The 21,157-nt window shown below is 38.2% G+C and overlaps 1 pseudogene; it reads right to left on the bottom strand.

Moving 5' to 3' along the window:
* The window catches only part of LOC123821805, a 104,243-nt pseudogene extending 85,115 nt beyond the window's left edge, over positions 1 to 19,128 (bottom strand).
* Between the last annotated feature and the right edge of the window lie 2,029 nt (positions 19,129 to 21,157).

Consider the following 21,157-nt stretch of genomic DNA (forward strand, 5'->3'; position numbering starts at 1 on the left):
GGTTTAGAGAGGGGTTTCAACAATCAGGAAACAGGTGGAGGTGCTGGGAGGGTGGTGCCCATGGACAGGGCATGGAAGCCCCTCGGCCTTCCCACGTGCTTGCCTTATGCCTCTCCTCCATCCGTATGTTCACCTGTATCCACTATCATATCCTTTTATAATAAACTGGTAAATGTAAACAAGTGTTTCCCTGTGTTCTTTGAGCTGTCTTAGCAAATAATAGAATTCAAAGGTGGGGGGAAGCCATAGGAATCTCTGATTTGTAGCCAGATGGACAGAAGTTGTGGGTAACCTGGGGACCTACTACTTGTGATTGCCATCCGAAGTGTGTTGTGTGGGGGCAGCCTAATTCTGGGAGATCTGATGCATCTCCAGGGACTGTCAAAATTAGGTTGGTTGGTAGGACAACCAGCTGGTGTCACAGAGAATTGCTTGGTGGGGTGAGGGGAGCAAACCCCCACACATTTGGTGACTGAAATGGTCAGAAGTGAAGTGTTCTGTGTAAAAGTAAAGGAGACATACAGGAGAGAAAGACTGGTTTTTCCTATACAAGGAGTCAGGTAACAAAAAATGAAACAGATGTATGATATAATTAAGCAGTGGTGCATGCTATGAAGAAATACAAGCCATGGTCGAAGGAATGAGAATGACAGAGTGACAGGGATGCCAGTGTGGATAAGGTTGTAACATACATTAATGTCTAGTGCTTTAACACCAGACCTGGTACACCCAGGAACTCAATAAACTATTGTCTGTTATTTTCATTAGGCCCCTTATGCTGACCCAGGTGTTTGGATGGCTCTCTAGTAATGGAAGATGCAGGAGGAATGATTTCCGTGTGTGGCATTTCAGGTCCTGAGGGAGGCGTGTGAGGCAGTGCTGATGGCCCTCCCTTTAGGTGTTGATCTCCTCTGTGCAGTTGGGGCTAAGTTTTTTCCTCCTCTCAGTGAGCTAATGTTGAGGAAATATGTCTAATTAGTCACATCTGGAAGTTAAAATTGCTCGCTATTAAGCCACATAAAGACTCTGCTGTTCTTTCCTGACCAGAGTTTAGGGAGGGTCATGTCTAAATTTGAATTTCTGAGAACAAGTAGTGGGTCTCAACTTTTTTCTTTCCAGAAAGCATTGGGATCCTTTTGCAAACTGGTTCAACAGATTCTGCAAAATTGGGTTCTCATGGATCACCAAAGTTTCTGTCTTATTTTTCCCCCAGGAAAATTGTTTATTGCTATTTATTTACATAATGGAGGGGACAACACTTTTACTGACTTTTTCCAAAAATGATCAAGATGACTTTCTGTCAGTGCCTATATAGGAAAGGAGCTGTTCTCAGTCGAAAATAATAATAATAATAATAATAATAATAATAATAATAATAATAATAATAAATAATAATAAACCTATCCCAGCCCTGACTGGGTGGATCAGATGGTTGGGCCTCATCCTGCAAAGCAAAAGATCATGGGTTTGATTCCTGGTCAGGGCACACGCCTGTGTTGAGGGTCAGGGTCCCCATTCAGTGTGTGTGAGAGAGGCAACTGATTGATGTTTCTCTCTCACACTGATGTTTCTCTACCTCTTTCTCTCTTTCTTCCCCTCTCTAAAAATAAACAAACAAAATCCTTTTTAAAAAATCTTTTCCATGAAACCTCTAGAACCATTGAGCCTTAGTGTTATGAACTTTGGTGTTATACCTGCAACGTGTTTGGCTCTAGCTGCTGGCTGTTTCACTTCTAGCTTTGGGAATGTAACAAGGTATTTAACCTCTGAATGGCGTTCTCACCTTTGAAACAGAAGACACTGCCTCATCAACGGAAGATGCTAACTTCCAGAGGACAAGTGGTGTGATAATTAGCATTCTGAAATAAAGAAAAAACAAAACAAAACTATCTTTGGGTCAGATCCGGCCTTTAGGAGGTTGGATGCAGAGTCTGGGATGCTGGTAGGACTCTCCCTCATATCCCAGTTCCCTTCTGAGCACAGCTGACCCCTAAACAACACGGGTTTGAACTGAGTAGGTCCACTTATATGTGGATTTCTTTTAAATAGATGTATTTCCTCTTATGATTTTCTTGAAAATGTTTTCTCTAGCTAACTCAGCAGTAAGAGTACAGTATGGAATACATACAACATACAAAATACATATTAATGGACTGTTTATGTTATCAGTCAACAGTAGGTTGTTAGTAGTAAAGTTTTTAGAGAGTCAAAAGTTATATTTGGATTTTTGACTGTTTGGAGGCTGACATCCCCAACCCCTGAATTGTTCAAGAATCAACTGTATTAGTTTTATATTTTTAGACATCTTTGTTAGCTAGGGACATGGCCTGCTGACACTTGAAGGGAACATTTTTACAGAACTTAATCACATAAATAAGAAAGGCTCTTTCCTGTTAATTACAGCTGAAAAATTCAAGGAGAGAACAGTGAGGGGCCTCATCTGGGTCTCACGAGTGTTTCCCTGGACCAGCCACTGTGACCAGGTTAACAGGTCATTCTGAGTCACACGTCCTGCCTTGTGGTCAAGGATACCAGAAACCCTGACCTGGTAAGTCCTCACTTGACCTGTGAGGTTGGAGTCAGGGTGGCACAGTTCCCCCTAAAACAGGGAAGGCTATTACCATAGCTACAGCAGAGAACACCATATGTATTATTCCACTTAACCTGCTAATCCTAATAAGTTTCTTGTAAGACTTCAAGTAAAGGGACTTCAGCAGAGAAACATTTTGTGTTGGGATTAGGCTCTGAACTCCATGTTGGGAGAAAACTCCACTTAGTCCAGCCTAGCGAGCACCACCAGCTTTAATTCTAGTGCTAGAATGAATTACTAATTCCTCAGCAGAGAACATGGGGAAATCTGGCTTGTGTTTATATGTAAAAAAAGGGCTTCTCTCGAAACACCAGGATCACCATGTGCACAGATGTCCACCATATGAGCAATATTTGGGAACTGAGACTAGACAAGGGAGAGGGACTCCTCTGCAAATTACTAAGCCCATCCCAAGTATATTCTCTGCAGGAGTGCTTACTTCTTCTTAAGTTATAGGAAAAAATCATTGGAATTATTAAGTGACTATATAGATGTCAATTTTAATAAATGTACTTCCAGGATGGGCAAAAGTAGGTTTATAATTATGAATATGAAAGCACAGTTTATTCTTGTATTATCATTTATTATTGTTTTATTTACTATATGAGCAACTATAAATCAACTTTTGCCCACCCCTGTATATATTTTACATAAATATATACCCTGTTAGGGTGGTTGGTGATGGGGTCTGTGAAAGAATTCACAAAGAGAAGAAAGTGCAGAGAGTAAATGTTCTTATTTTTACTTTCACAAGGGAAGGAAAGAGCTGGGTGCAGAGATATGCACCCGCATCAGCCCTGAGGGGTTAGGGCTTTGGGCATTTATCGGGGAATGGGGTGGTTGTAGAGCAGGGTGTTTCAGTTGGGCTGCAACTTGTTTCAATGTTGTCTTTGGGTGCAGGGTCCAGGCAGTGTGGTCCTTGTGGTCTGGTATGTCCTGTTTCTCAAGTTCCTGGATCCTCTGTGTCTTTAGGGCCCTTCCAGTAATTTTCTAGTGTTGAGGATAAAGGCTCATAAAACAATTAGGGTCAGTCATGCTTGGGGGTCTAGCCGCTCTGGGAAAGAAGGCCTGAGAAAGTGGCTTCTATCCTATTATACACATAATTTAAAAGAAAAAGAAAAATATATGTACACTTACACATTTTTCTCTCTCTTTCCTCCCTGACTCACATTTTTAAATAACAGTAAAGTATACAGTAGTACACAACAGTGTATCACTGTTTGAGAAAACACCAAGCATGCTGTCTAAAACTTACCAGGTCGACCGTAAATGTCCGTTGACTCAGAAGCTGAATCTCTCTCCCTCCTAAAGGGTGACATTCCCTTATACAGCTGTCTTTTCCTCTCCTTGCAGCTTTTTTGGGGGTTGTCAGGGCTGTTTCAAAGATAATCAGAGAAGCTTTAAAAATTCTGAGTATCAGAGAAATAAGAAAAGAATTTTTTAGCATGTCTCTACTCATGTTTTGGCAGTTCCTCACTTTAAATCTGCTCTTATTTCTTTGCAATTGAATGTTTTCTTAAGCTAAAATTTCAGTTATTACTTGTGGCATCTCCCACATTTAATGCACATACATATTATTTACTTGAATGAAAATCAAGGCGTGCCCAACATTCCATCCTTTGGGAGAGAAAGCACTCAAACACACTGAGCAGAAAATGTGCATTTCCTGTTTGTACTGAATTAAGATTCAGACAGCTTCAGAACAGGATGCAGTGTAATATAACCATGGCATGTCTTAAAAGTTCCCCTGTGAACACACTGAGTCTGGAGTCTTTGAAGAGAAGTTAAAACTGTTATGTACAGAAAAATAGTATATATTTAATGCAAGAAGGAATCTTGTATCAGCAATTAGTAGGCTATTAATTTTGATAGGAAAATGTGGGACCTAACTTGTCCATGAGAGAATCTTCATTAGCTGTGCTTTCTCTGGAGGCATTTAGTTACCATTATTTTCAGGTACCTTTACATATTTGAGCTGTCAGGCTGGGCATTTTCAGGATAGCTTGGGGACTTAATGAAATAAACTGATATTTTTTAAAACCATTTCATGAGAGATGAGAATTCATTTGCCAAATAATGAATATAGCATACTCCACTTAAATACTTTACCAGACTCTCCTGTTTCATGCCTGAATCAAGATTTTTCAGTAATACGGCAAGGAAAAAACAGGATTAAGACATGTTTAACTCCTCCTAAAATGATAGAAATGAACACTGATATTTCAGGAAGTGTGCTAGGGTCTAGCTCATTGGATTTTGCATCTAGGTCATAAACAACATTGGCAGGATCAGTCTTAGTGCAATGGTAAGGATGGGAACTGGATAGGCAAGGTTAAAAATGAATAGGAAATGAGGAAGAAGATGTTCTAAATGCAGTCCTATTTAAAATGGCTTGATTTTTTTAAGGGAAGGTGTTGATATGGCCAGTAATTTGCTTTAAAATACTTCAGCAGACATTATGTGTGTGAATATGGGTTTCAGTGTGTTTTCATCTAGACCCTACAGCAGGCAGTTATTCTAATTGGAAATACATATTCCAGTAGTGATTGGTAGCATTTAATCAAAATGCCAAACTTCAGAGGCAGCGACAGGTGCCTTAGCTATCTTTTATCTCTAACACCAGAGGTTTTGATAATTAACATAATGAACGTCAGGAGTGGGTTGTCACCTGTGAAATTCCAGTTATCAGAGATGCGTGGATTAGTTAGAAATGCTTTAGAGGCATTCTCACCTTGTAAGAACAAGATACAAGAACATGATGAAGCTCCCTAGACTTGAATTTTCTGCAGCCACAGGTCCAGAGTAATGAATGGAATAAGGCCCCAGAGGAGGAAGGAACTGGAAGAAGTAAAATCCAGAATGAAAGTGGCAGGATGAGCCCTAGAAAAGAGGGTGATGCCTGATGGTGGGACATGAAGTCTGTGGTTTGCCTTAAGCCTTTCCAAGTTTTACTAATTAGTAGCTTTCATCCCCTCTCCCCACACCTGGGGAAGTGCCTGGTTTCTGGATATTCATACCCTCACCTCCCCCCTTTTTTTCTTCAAATTACAGCCTTCTCTCTGAAGCAGATTCAGAGAGACTATTAAGACTTAATGGACTTTATAGTTCTGGTGAATAATTAAGACATCTAGAGCAGAGCTTAGAAATGATTCCTGTTTATAATTATTGTTAATTATGTATAATCATATATATTTTTTGATTGGCATACAAATGTTTTTAGAATAGTATTTGTTTGGTAAATGTGAACCCTTATAGTAACATATTTTCTTTCTTTAAATGGTAATATAACAAATTTAAGGAGTAAAAGAGGATGGCAATTAACCAAAAAAGAGGTCAGCTCCTGTGTCAGTGCTAAGCTGGAGGTCAGTGGGCTCAGAGAGATGATGATAAAATTAATGGTATGCGATGGCATTTCCCTGGGAACTTGACACTAAAATTTTGCTTATTTGTTGTTCCCACTATATTAACCCTAAAAATGACTTTTTCTAAAACACCCATTCAAAGGTGACTGAAAGAACTACTTGTTATATACCATGGAAGGTGAATAAATGGTTTAATTTTTTCTGCCTTTGTGCAAATGTTTAAAGTTATTCTAAGGAGCAATACAGAGGTGGGCAAAAGTAGATTTGCAGTGTGAGTGCATGAAACACAGAGTTTATCCTTGTATTATTATTTATTAATTACTGTGTTCTTTTTCAGTATTACAACTGCAAATGGGCTTTTGCCCACCCCTTTTGTTGTTGAATGAAGCAGCACTGCCCAAGGAAAGGCCTACTTTGTATTTAAACAGTAAAATGGAGTTATGCCACTAAGTAAACTACATAAAATTGATGTTTTTTAAATCTGGGTGATTAAATTCACAGTTTTAAGAGAGACTGGACAGTCAAGAAATGGATTTTCCTACAGTCCAATAATATAATTGTGGTTACTAGTATCTGACCCAGTCTGATCACTCTGAATGGTATGTACCATAAGCAAGACACAGAGTGCCGAAAGCAAAACTGAAGTCCAAGGGAAAAAGAATCATCCATAAAATGATCTCAATGAAGGCTCCTGTTTAGATGCACGGAGTCTTCCAATTTGGAGAGAAAAGCAGAGTCAGTGCTTAAAAAGCCAAGAGCTCCTGGTTTAGGGAACTGTAGGACAAAAGGGGATCTGGGGAATCCCTACTGGGAGTAAAGCAAGAATATGAAGCTCCATGCTATATCTTATTCTACGTGCTACTAAATTCATAGACATTGATTTGAAACAAATTCTTAAGCACAGAAAACAAATATTTTATAAATTATAGTTAAAAACAAGAATATGCTATACAACCAATGCCTTTAGGATTGGAACATTATTTACTGAGTGAGAGATTCCAAATGTATTATGACTTTATTAGTTCAGCTGTTAACTGACTAGTCATAAGTTCCAGAGTCAAAAATCTCTGTCTTCTCTGGGTTACCTACCTCTGCCAAACTTTCTTTAATCCCTGTTGTCTTCTTTTTAAAAAAAAATGTTTAAAGATTTTATTTATTTATTTTTAGAGAGGGAAGGGAGGGATAAAGAGAGAGAGAGAGAGAGAGAAATCAATGTGCGGTTGCTGGGGACCGTGGCCTGAAACCCAGGCATGTGCCCTGACTGGGAATCGAACCTGCGATGCTTTGGTTTGCAGCCCACTCTCAATCCACTGAGCTATGCCAGCCAGGGCTAATCCCTGTTGTCTTCTGATTCCTATTCTATAAAATCATATCAGAGTGCCTGATTCAGAGAAACCACCTGTGGATTTCATGTTTTCAACTGCACTATTCAGCTTTGCATTACATGTAATCATTAAAAAGCCAAATGCACAGATAACTAGATGGTGGAAATTTCAAGATAAGATTCACCCATAGTTAGCTTTGAAAACATTTATATACCTTTAAAAAAGTGTTCTTCCAATAATTTATGTAAAATTATTGTGAGAAGCCAGAATGCATTTTTTTAAAAACTTGAGTCTGGTTTTTTTATTTTATTGATCTCCTAGGTGGGTTATCTATGGGATGGTAATTAAGAGTTGACTGTACTTAGAGACCTCTCTCTTAAAGAATACTATAACTAAAGATGGGATATGGCTTCAGTCAGGTCAAGTTCCAATGAGTGAGGAACCAAGCCTCAGTGGATCCCTTTAATCAAAGCATGGGATAATAAATGGTGTTGGGGTAACTAGCAAACAACTTAGGGAAAAAAGTTACATCTCTACCTATATCAATTCCATGAATGAATTAAACTGGAAATGGCTAGCAAAGGCTTTTCTGAGCAAACACCAATGTAGAAACCTTAAGGAAAAAGAATGATAGCTTTGATTTTAACAAAACAATTACCAAAACCTCCATTCTCAATTATGATTGAAAGAAAGCATAAATTAGAAAAGACATATGTGATATAGTGAAATAAAAGGAAATAAAGAGATAGACATTTATCAGATATGCTCGGAAATACAAAAGCTATAAAGGAAAGGCTAGGCATATTTTAGTGCATGGAAACAGGACCATACATAAAACCAAAAGAAAATAAATAGGCAGGAGAAAATATTGGTAACATATGTGATAGATTAATAATAATAATAATGATAATAATAATAGCAAACAGAGTATTTATTATGTATCAGATGCTGTTTAAGACACATTACGTGTACTAACTCATTTAATCCTAACAAGGGTTAATAGTACCTAATGAGGTAGGTGATATTATTATTCCATTTTACAGGTAAGAAAACAGATACAGAGAGATCATGACAGCAGGACATAAACAAGATGGAATCCAGGGCCATGATGTGTGACTTCAGGGCCCATGCTCTCCATTACCATGCTATAGCACCTCCTCAAGTCAGGACTGACTCGGTAAAGTACATCAGTTAGGGCCGTCAGAAACAAAGCATGAGAATCTGGATAAAAGGCAAGGAGGAAGGATGGAGAAAAGGAGATAAAGGAACCATAAAATAGAAGGAAATAGAACAAGAGAATAGGGCATTGCACAAGTTCTTAAAATGTCAAGTGTAATATAATCATTTGTATGGAATATTTTGTGTGCAGAGTTGAAGGAAAAGATAGTCAACAAAAGATTAGTGGGGATTACCTCTGGTGATTTTGTTTTACATCCCTCACTCATCTTTTCTCTATTGTTTGAATACTTAATTTTATTTATAAAAAAGTAAAGAGTTGCAGTGGGGTCGTTAATGGCATGGAGGTGAGAGTATAAACTAAAAAACTTCTCAAGGTCAACTTGATGGTATTTAATGAAAAGTTCTAGAATTTCCTATGTTCTTTGACCCAGAAATGCTGCATGTTTTCATGACATTAATTTAAAATGGGTCTTTATTCATCAAGACATAAGTTTTGTTTTTCACTCATTACCACAGTGCTGGAGTGCAATGAGAATCACTCAAGTATACAAAATATGATCAAATTTAAGCAACTGCAAACTCTGCTAGCTTTTCCCTCTCCTCCCACCACTCCATTTTCTCTTCTTTTGGGGCACACATTTGGACTCCATTATGCCAGCCTCCCTGCTGTTAGATTGCCTGACTAACTTTCAGGGATGAATACCATTTCTGAGACAAGGCTGTAAAGAAGATGTGGTTTGTCCATCTAGGTTCTCATTTTTTGTCATTGATGGAGACAGATGCTCAGGAACTTGGTGGAGATAAGACCAAATAAGCCTGGGTCACTCCCTGAGTCATTGTGTGCAGAACATCCACCAGCCAGAAACACCTGCCTTAGACTATTAAATGGGCAAGAAATGAACTCCTATTTTGATTGAGTTATTATATGTATTTCAATCTATTTATTTTTTCAGTTTAATTCATAGTTTAGGTACAATTTTCAAAACTGAACTGACTTGGCCTCATGTTTAAACTTTGCGACAGATCTGTGGAACACGCTTTCTTGTCAGTATGGTCACCTTCTTTGATTGTGGGTTCAGACGAGGCACATCGTGACAGATGTGCCCTGTCCCTGGGAGAACTTGTTCTCAGCTCCCTGGTACACCTTGTGGTGATGAACTTGCAAAGTACTGGAATTTGCCAGTATGCCTGCTGATATTCAAATTCTTCCTTCTTAGCTGGCTAGTTCTTGTTCAGCCAGCTGATGACTTTACTTAATCTTCAAGAATCTTCTGTTTGCCCTCCATCATTGTTTTTGCCTTGAATTTTACCATTCTCCATTTTGTTCTTAGTGAAGACAGTAGATTCAAGTGAGTCCTCAGGAGATAACCGTGTTTCTCCACTTATCTTTTTTTTTTTTTGCTTTGAACTTTCAGTCTTCTGGATCATGTAACCAAAATGTTTTTTTAAACCAAATACTCTTCTACATTGTGATTTAAGACTGTCCTTTTGGCCTGTCACCTTGAAGCAGCCACCTTGAAGATGCTGCGGACATTGATAGCCATGGTTACTTTCCTCTGAGGACCATATGGCACACAGATGCCAGGCAGGTGCCATCTTTGGCTCTTCCCTCTCACATTAGTGAGCCTCGATGCTGACAGCAACGAGTATCTGTCTAGGTAGTGAAGGTCTGTATCTGCTGGTGGAATGGGGAAATCACATATGCTTAGGACAGCTGAGACTCAAGTGACTGACTGAATAAGCAAAGAAATAAGTGTGACATACAAGCAGGAAATCTTGAATATGTTCAGATTTCATCAGCACCATAGTATCAGCCTCACTGGGCAGGGCAGGGAGCCAGTTCCTGGCTCTTATGAAAGTCTTGTAAGAGAACAATTTGCATCCCATAATAATGGCACTGTTAAAACATGTTTAAGAACAATACTTAATAACACAAAAATGTTTATGATAAACATTTTAATGAACAGAAAGCAGGTTTTAAAAGTAAATACAGTGTAAGCTCATATTTGTAAATAAAATATATATTAATTCATTCAGCAACTATTGAGCCCCTACTATGCATGCACCAGGCACTGTAGACATTGGCATTCATGTTTGTGTATGTGCTATAGCAGATTTTAATTTTCTTATTTTATATATTTTCCAATTTACAATAAATGTGTATCAATTTTCTAACAAAATATCACTATTCAAATGAAAATTTTTGAATTCTAAGAAAAGGCTGACACCATAACAACAAGGTTGTATAAAATAAACTGACAACACATCAGTTATTTTGGCCCTGTGTTCCACAGTGACTCACCAATACACCCTGAACTGTTTATTTTATTTTTTCTGTTTCACAGTTAAAAGGAGCAGATGCATTTCACATCACATGGGCCTTGTGGAACCGTGCCAACCATTTTCTTAGCAACCAAACTCCTGTCTTCTGCACTGTGCATGATTAACTAAAACAGCCTGTTGACGGCTTAAAATAAACCTGCCTTTCTCCGTTTAGCATTTTATCAAATGAATGTAATTTCATTTGCTGATGAATTTAGTGCAGCTTCAAGGGAATTTTTCTCTTCTTCATGGGGAGGCTGAAGAATCAGAACTGTCATGCCAAAGAAAGAAAAGCAAGCCTAGGGAGAGAAAAATAGTCTGATGTTTACATGGGTAAAGTAAAAGAATTTTCAGTTTCATTCCCACCCACCTGCTTTTTTTTTAATGCGGTAGAATGTTGATTTAAATTTAAATTCTATTCTACTTTTGCATTATGATGTTTATTTAGGGTGCTTGATTAAAAGTGTTCATTTAAATGACTGCTCTGATGATTATTATTGTCATTATGTTTGAGCTCTTGTCTTATTTTTATTTATTTCCAGCATCGAATATGCCCTAAAATTTAATTAGACTCACCTCACAGGATGGTAGACCCTGTTCTGGGCTTTAGAAGTAAGAGGGCTGGTCAGCACGTAATCTGACAAAGGCTGGAGGGGGATGTATTTTCAGAAATGAGTGTCATTGTTTTCTTAGGGGACACGGCTTTGCAACTTGGAATAAATTGCTGTTCTGTTTAGTGAATATAAAATATATCTCTGTGTTTCCATGCACATGAAGACATTTTGTATCCAAGGATTATAGGGATACTTGCTAAATAGGAAACTTTAAAGTGTCTTTAAAGTCTAACAGCTTAAAGACAAAGCCATCTATGCAGTTAAAGTGGGATTTGACTGAACGTAATAGAGTTGGAGCAGGTTCCCCATTATCTTTTACTTGCATTTGGAAATAGACAGTGAAAACCTGAATTAATGGCAAAATGCAACACTATTTAAATTTCCACTTTATTTCCCCCCAGAGCACATTCTTAAAGGTTAACCACTATTAAGCAAACAAATTGTTGCTTTAACTGCAGTTTTACATTTTTCTCTGAAACATGAAGACACAACAAATATGTAACATATTCCTGATAAGTTCACTCTTTCTGATCCCTGCTCTATTTATAGTTTGAAACATAAATAATCTTGATTTGTCTTTTGCATTAGATATACCCCTTGTAAGATTGATAAAGAGTTTACAGTAAACATTGTAAAATATCTGCTCTCAAATTTTATTTTCCTCTTGCTGTAACTTTGAATCCTAACACTGGTCAGCCACTTTGGAAAATGGCATTCTCTTTTTCAGGTTAGTGTTTGAAAGGGTTAATACATTTTTTAAAGCTGTCCAACTTAATTTCCAAGTTAAGAAAATCTGACTCAAATGAATCACCCAGTGTACTTGAAGGCTAGTCCTCTGGCAGCGTTACTTCTCTGTCGTGGGAAGACTGGATGACTAGCACCCTCCTCTGCCTCTAGTCTGCAGAGAGGATCCCTAAAACCACCCCAAGAGCTTCCTGTGACCCACTGCTCATAGGGGCACGTGCCTTAGAGTTTTATGAATACATCATAATTGGGCTACGGGAATCTGGTGATGAAACCGGGGAGAAATTCTGGGATCTGTCATGCCACAAACAGCCTACAGCAACTCCGAGGACCTCGGCTCTCCTCCTTCATGTTCTCTCATGAACTTCCTTTTCTCAGACGAACAGACCTCAGGTTTGACCATGCCTACCTTGTCTGTGGAAGGGAGACTGACTTTGGTCATTCTGTTATACTTTATTATTTTTAGTAGAAAACTATAAAACCTTGCATTTGGGAGTACCTTTGCTGTTAATATACTTGGTGTATATTCATCTCTTTCCACTGAATAGTCATTTACTTTATTCCAAAGGATCTATGCTTCTTAGAAGCTTTTTTTGTTCTTTGAGTAAAACTATGTTTTAATTTTAGAACTCCATAAAAATAAAACAATGTCAATAATCATTTCTCAGGGCATGATATTAGTTGTTATGCTGGGTACTATCAATGAATTAATTCTCACATTGTCCCTAGAAGGTAGAACCAGGTATTTCTGGTACTCTATAATCAAGGGGGAGAGAACCCACCCCACTCTTGTTAAGAATATATTAAATGTCTTAGTTAATTACCCAGTGGTAAAGAATCTCTCTGAGGCAATGACCAATGTGACCTGTCTTGGCAAGGATGTCCCTGGCCTCTACTCCCTGAGACAGTCCACCAGGAAGGCCTTGGCTACAGAATGTAAAAAGAGTCAGTGCCCAAGTGTTCCTAATGACACATCAACCTCCAGCCTTCCCAAATAATTATATCTCACAATTAGGAATTATGATTTTCCAAATCCCATGATCTTAACAATTATAGTACATTTTAGAATATTACATCTTTGCAGTGAGATGAGTCTTTTGGAAACAGAGGACCTAAACTCCTTAGTTATTGGGTAAGATGAAATATAGTTAAGTTTCAATTCAATGACCAGGCAACTAAAATCTGGTTGTTTGAAGAACATGGGAGTCTGATTTCCAGCACAAAGATGAAGAGCTGAAGTGTAGAGATCTGGAAGTGCAATATTGCAGGTTGTCAGGATGATGTGACAGAGGTTCTTTATGCTCTAGATCAATGGATGGAGTAATAAGAACATCTTTTTTAATAGAATTTATTGGGGTGATATTGGTTAATAAAATTATATACATTTCAAGTGTACAAGTCTATAATATATCATCTATATATTGTATTGTGTGTTCATTTCTTATAAGAAAAAACAATATCTTAAAAGAAATAAGAATATTGGAATTGTAAATAAGAACATCTTTGACTTATGATTCTAGGATGTGATACTATTTGTTTGCATATTAGGACTATCTTAGAGAAATGCTTTATTGTAAAATTTGCTTCATGAAGTTAAAAGAGATCTCTAATGAGAATACCCACATGAGTATGAAACAGAACAGGCGATTCTTTCTTGGATCTGCAATGATATGGCTGCCTGATATAAACATAAAAAGGTGAGGTTGCCTGCTACTTACAGAGATAGAGAGATAAATAGATAGATATATAGACATATGCATATATATCTACACACACATACATATGTGTACATATGAAGTTCTTAGTGCCAGATATAGTAACATGAAAAAGTACTTCAACTATTAGGAAAAGATATTCTTTCAATGTAGGGTCAAAAGTGCACTTTCTAGTTCACTAGCTACTAGCCATATACAGTTATTTCAATTTAAATATAAATTAAATTAAATTTTAAATTTAGCTCTTCAGTTGTATTAACACATTTCAAGTGTTCAGTAGCCACATGTGGCTAGTGGATGCCATATCAGATACCACAATTATAGAATTAGTATGTCATTCTGAAAAGCTTTTTGGACAGTACTGGTCCAGTAGTTAGGGAGTTACTTTAAATTTCTTTTTATTGATTTTAGAGAAGAAGATGAGGGAGTGGAGCAGCGAGAGTGATGTTTTGCTCCACTTACATATGCATTCATGGGTTGATTCTTGTATGTGCCCTGACTGGAGACTGAACTGGCAACCTTGGTATATTGGGACAATGCTCTAACCCACTGAGCTACCTGGCCAAGGCAGGGAGATACTTTGTTAAAATAAATTTAATTAGAGCTTGTAAATCTTATCCTTTCAATAAAGTCTGCTCTGAACCAGCTATTTTGTTATGCTATCCACATAGTGACTCAATTTCTAATTAGAAGTTGATGAAGTTCTTTCATTTACTACAGTATCATTTGCACTGCATTTTCCAACTGCATTTAGAAGTTAAATTATCTCACAGGAGATAACAAAAGACAGGAGAATTAACTCAGCATTCAAGAAAAAATAAATACATGGAGGGTGTGTTTGCATGTGTGTGCAGACTGAAGACCAGACTCAAGGACAATATGTTCCTACATCCTAAAGTGAAGTGCTGGGCATATCCTGCTTATTTTCGCAGCATGGCCAAGAAGTCAAGGCCAGTGACCATCATGTACTGCTGGCCCACATAAGGCAATTATTAGGGAGGATTCTTTCAAGGAATTCCTAGGAGCACAAAATGACTGGTGGCTATGGAAGCTTCTGTTTGGAAGGGGCATAATACTTACATTTCATTGGCCAAATCAAGTCACATAAAACCTGATGTTAACAGGGTAGAAAAGTATAGTCTCCTCACAGAGAGCAGCAGCCAATAATTGGGATGGTAATACAATTTACCACAGGGCCCTTTGCTAATGGGGAAATAAGCAGTTCACTCACTCTCTTCTATGTATCCTGTTACAATATAGCTAGTTGTGAGGTAGTATTCTTATCCCTGACTGGAAAAGATAATCTTCACGTTTAGAACATCTGAGGTATTATATTTGGTTCTTCAATAAGCCATTGTGGTTTCTGGAGTCTGTTATCAGTCTCCAGCTAGACTCGGCTGAACTGGTTGCATTCCTATTGTAATCTGAATCTGTAGAATGAATATAAAGCAGAGAAAACTTGCCCATAACTCTACCTATTTAATTGCAAAGAACCTCACCTAAAGTAAAAAGTCTAATACTAAATTATTTGAATAGAAGGTGTTGTTTCTGGCCATGGGGATAAGAATAAGAGTGACTACCCCTGGAAACCTTTGTAATGTGATGGTCATGTTTGTTTCTCATTACCAGGATATTTCAGAGAAAGATGTATAGTGGTCACTGCATTCTATATATGCAAGTACAGCCTGAAACTTAACTTTTAGAGGAAACTTATATTAATAAACACAGCACACAAAAATGATACCTACAGGACAGGGGTTTTTATCCCCATTTTGCAAAAGAGTCAACAGAATAGCGAGAAATCAAACAACTTGCCCAGGTTCTTGCAACTCCCAGGAGCCAGACCTTGGATTCAGACTCGAGTCTCCCTCATTGCAGGCTCACCTGTAGGTCTGCTGAGCATCCTCTTACTCATATCAACAAGCAGTGTTTGCCGAGTAATATCACAGCACTTGCAGGCCCTTGGTCAAGGCATCACCTACATTATCTCATTCATTTTTACAGTCACCCTGTGAAATAAGTATGATTTCTTCTTATTTTTTGACTAAGGAAATCAAAGCTGAGAGAGATCAATATTATGTGCAAATTACATTACTAACTGTTGGAGCCAGATTTGAAAGCAGGTAACTCTAAAGCCACTGTTCATAATCTGCTTACTAACATCTACTGGTAGGGCTTCTCTGCAATGCTTGGAGAGGAGAGAGGTGATAAACCTAAAGTGATAACAGAAAGGAAAATAAAAGGCAAGTAAAAAAGAAACAATTAAGAAATAATGTATGGGATTGCATGATGATGTAGGTTTATGGTGGAAATGAGAATATTGAAATAAGAATGAGAAAAGAAAGTCACTTAATCATAAATTGAAAATGGACTTCTGTCTCAGAAGCTCAATGACTAAGCTCTTCAGATCTAATTTTTGTCTTAAGCATGTTTATTTTGATTCTAATCTAGTTGGAGCAAGCTTATAATTAAAGTGGCATTTACTACGGTGAACTCTTTTCATGCTGATTAGATCGGAATGTCTAGGACAGAGGGTGGCCCTTGGGACCTGGGCGCATCCAATGCCTTGATCACACGACAGAAACAGGCAGCTGAAAACCAGTCTTGGTGAGAGACAGTCTGAGTCACAGGCATTTGTAGACACTAAGCCGATGCAGAAGCCAGGGAGCTGAGTTCCTTGGGACACATTCTTTGCAGGAGCTCTGTGTTCAATATGTTTTCATGAATGGCCATTAAAAGAGACAGAGCATGAAAAAGAATGAATAAAGGATTATAAGAATGACTGAATCTCATATCAAATGTGTGGAGCTCAAACACATCTAGTACTAAAATATGGGATGTTCTTTTTTCTTTTTTATTGTATTTGTTTCCACTACCATTTAGTCCCCTTACACCCCCTCCCCCAGCAATCACCACACTGTTGTCCATGTCCATGAGTTCTTTTCCTTTTTGCTCAATCCTTACACCCCCTACCATCCCCTCCCTTACCATAGCTATCATCCTGATCTCTCTGTGTCTGTCTCTATTTTGCTTGTTCAGTTTGTTCATTAGATTCCACTGAGTGAAATCATATGGTATTTGTCTTTCTCTGATTGGCTAATTTCACTTAGCATAATGTTCTCAAGGTCCATCGATACTGTTGCAAAGAATAGAACTTCTCTTTTATGACTGAGTAGTATTCCATTGTGTAAATGTCCTAGAGTTCTTTTATCTACTCATCTACTGATATACACTTGGGCTACTTCCATATCTTGGTGATTATAAATAACACTGCAGTGAACATAGTGGTGCTTATGCTCTTTTGAATAGATGTTTTGGGTTCCTTCAGATATATTCCCGTAAGTGGGGTTGCTGGGTCAAAAAGCACATCCATTTTTTTATTTTCAAAAAGCACATCCATTTTTTAATTTTTTGAGGTATCTGCATACCGCTTCCCACAGTGACTGCACCAGTCTGCTTTTCCATTAACCATGCAAAAGGGTTCCCTTTTCTCCACATCCTCACCAGCACCTGTTGTTTGTTGATTTATTGATGGCAGCCATTCTGACAGGTGTGAGATGGTATCTCATTGTGGTTTTAATTTGATTAGTGGTGTTGAGCATCTTTTCATATATCTTTTAGCCTCTCCAAAGAAGTGTCTATTCAGGTCCTTTGCCCATTTTTAATTTGGTTGGTTATTTTTGGGGTGTTGAATTTTCTAAGTTCTTTATACATTTTGGATATTAACCCCTTATCAGGTATATCAGAAAATATGTTCACCCATTCTGTCAGTCGTCTTTTTTATTTGGTCAATGTTTTCCTTTGCTGTGCAAAAACTTTTTAGTTTGATGTAGTCCCATAAAATATGGAGTGTACAGACTGAAGTTAGCGTGCAGACAGCTGACATTAGTTTTCATTACTAAGCATCTTGGAGCCAATATCTTTTTAAAGAACTGGTATCCCAAATAATCAATATAATGGGGAAACCCCTGCTAGGCCAACTCTAAAAAGAGTGGGTATCTAATTTCTCCTATTGCAACTAGAAATATATCCCAGGATATGTAGCTGATATCCAAAATGATACCAGTAATACTTAAAGATCCCACCTCAAGAGAATCTTTTCAATTCCCGCTTTTCTGAAATGGTGTCCAGAATTTAAAATAATAGTCCAGTGTCTTGCTGCCCATTTTAACCCAGAATGCAAAGTCCTTGATACTGGCTACCTGGAAAAATGGCAGCAAAATTGAGGATTTTTCTGTAAGACAAATAGTCCTACAGAATGGTGGTATTGGGCTTAAGGAAGATACTTCTCTGCCACAAGGAAAGCGTCCCTTGGAACAACGGATTTTTCAGGATACTCACCATGCTCTGCAGCCATGGAAAAGCATGTGAAGGCTTCCATGTTAGGCTCCACATGGGAGGACTCTGTCTTTCCTGAGAGGAAAAAAAACAAATTCTAGAGTGATATCACTGATATAGAGCATTAAGAGACCCCAGCCTCTGTCTCTGCACAAGGATCAAGAATTAGGCAGCAATCCCTAAACAAACCAGCTCTGGCATTCACTTCAGAAACTTTAGCACAACAGAAAACAAAAATTTGAGAATAGCAGCACAAAAAGGAAGGGAAGAACCGCTTCATTTTGCTTGCATCAACCAAGCTCCCAAGCTGGCATTGCTTAGGACCAAGAGGGAACTCCTGGCTAGAAAGAGTTCTCCTTGCGGGGAGAGGTAGAATGGGGTGAGTGTCTAGTTCTCCCAGCCTTCAGTGTACTGCATGAAAGTCCCCACTTAGTTTCACCTCACCCAGAGACAGGCAAAGCTGAGACATATAGGGATAGCTAGGAACAAGGCAAAAAAGCAGGGGCTACCAGTAGTAACCACAAGGTATGAGCAACTGAGGTTCCCGGTGACCTGCTTTGCAAATTACCTCAGCAGCTTTTGCCACTGAAGAAACCAACAGCCAACAAAGCTGCTGTGGGGCCCTTGCAGATTTCACCAGCTTTTACCCCACATGAGTTTATGTTTGGTGACACCAGCCACCAGAGTTCCATCCAGCACTCTCCTTTTTCCTGCATCCACCAGAGCCTGAGAACCACAATTGCAGCCCAGGTTACTGTTAGCTGTGTGAGTGTACAATACCAACCTAGGACCACCAGTGTAGGACCCCCAGAGCTGACACCTATTACTATGTGTGCACTTGGGGTTAGCCTCTCCAGCTGTGTATTTGCATACCACCTGCCCGACACCTGTCACTGGCCTCCACTGCATGTGTACATCCAGAGAAGACTGTGATGCCATGGTACCACATGTCAACAGCATGGGTGCCCACAGCTGAGTAGTCCTTACTGCCTGACTTAGCCCCCACCACTGCATGTATGTTTACAGTCAGCCCCTGCCACTACCCAGGCACCAGGTGCTGGCCCCTGTAGCCAAGTATGTGTATACTACCAGCTCTAGCCACTGAACCTGGAGACATTCCCATGGACCCCAACAGCCTTTGCAGTCACTGAAGACCTCCCCACCACTACAGTGCTCACAAAGGACCATGCCTTTGTCAATAATGTGGACCCCAAAAGCCTGAGATATGAGTCACCATGTCCTTCCAGACTGGGGCTGTCACACAGCCCAGCACTTGGTGTCCTCCTATACCACTTGGTCTAGGGTCACAGAATACTCCAACAGGACCCCACTCCCAGGTAAAAGTCATTCTTTATCAAAATCAGTCTAGAAAGTCTAGATGAGGTGACTGCTTCTTCAAACAAAGCAGACACCTATGCAGTGCTATAAGGATCATAAAAAAATCAGGAAAACATGGCTTAACTAAAGACATACAGTAAACCTCCAGTAACCAGCCCCAAAGAAGTGGAAATGCAGGAATTGCCCAATAAAGAATTCAAAATAATTGTTCTAAAGATGTTCAGAGAGCTATAAAAGAACACAAACAATTTAATGACATCAGGAAAACAATACAAGAACAAAATGGAAAGTTCAATAAAGATTTTTTAAAAAACAGAAATTTTAGAGCTAAAGAATACAATGACTAACCAAAATATTCAATTTTAATAGCAGACTAGACCAAATAGAAGAAATTACTAAACTCAAAGACATATCATTTGAAATGATCCAGTCAGGTAAGCAAAAAGAGAACAGAATGAAGAGAAAGAAAGCCTACAGGAATTATTGGGATACCATTAAGAGAAACAATGTATGTATAACAGGAGTTTGAGATGAAGAAAAAGAGAAAAAAAGGGATAGAAATCTTATTTAAAGCAATAATGGCTAAGAACTTTCCAGACCTGGAGAGAGATTTGGACATCCAAGTTCACGAGGCTAATACGTCACCCCAAAATTTCAATCCAAAATGATCTTTTACAAGACACATTAAAATAAAACCATTTGAAATCAAAGAGAGAATTGAAAGGAGCAAATGAAAAAAAAACACACAAAATCTCAAACAAGAGAATCCCCATAAGATTATGAGGTTTCTCAGAAGAGAGCTTATAGGCCAGGAGAGAATGAAATGATATATTCAAAGTGTTGAAGAAAGAAACAGCAACCAAGAACACTTTTTCCAGCAAAGTTGTCCCTTGGAAATAAAGGTGAGTTGAAGACATTCTCAAACAAACAAGGCCTGAAGGAGCTTATCACCACTAACCCTGACTTACAAGAAAAGTTGAGAGGAGTTCTTCAGGGTGAAACAAAAGGACACTAACTAGTAACATGAAAACATATGGGAAAAACTGGCAAAGACAAGTATATAGTCACATTCAGAATACTCTAGTAATGTCATATGGTTGTATGTTAACCACTTCAGTATAAAAGTGGAAGTACAAAAGTATCAATAACAGATATAGCTACAATAATTTCTTAATGGATACATAATATAAAAAGATGTAAATTTGTGACATCAAAAATATAAAATGTGGGAAGGTAGAGTAAAACAGAAGAGTTTTTATATTTGATCGAAGTCAAATTACCAGTTTAAAAAAAACTGTTATATCTATAAGATATTTCAAGTAAGCCAGAAGGTAAGTGCAAAACAAAAACCTATAGTAAATATAAGATAAAGAGACAGGAATCAAAGTATGCCACAATGGAAAGTCATCATTTCATGAAGCATGATAGCAAGAGTGGAAGAAAGGAACAGGGAAACTACAAAACAGCCAGAAAACAATTAATAGTTCTTATTTACTGATAATTACTTTAAACATAAATAAATAAAATCCTCCAACCAAACCAAATAGAGGGTATGAATGAATTCAGAAAAAGAGGAAGAACCAACTTTATGCTGCCTACAACAGACTCACTTCAGCTTCAAAAACACACA

This window comes from Phyllostomus hastatus, unplaced genomic scaffold, assembly GCF_019186645.2.
Source record: "Phyllostomus hastatus isolate PE091 unplaced genomic scaffold, TTU_PhHast_1.1 phas_contig_40, whole genome shotgun sequence".
NCBI classification, from domain to species: Eukaryota; Metazoa; Chordata; class Mammalia; order Chiroptera; family Phyllostomidae; genus Phyllostomus; species Phyllostomus hastatus.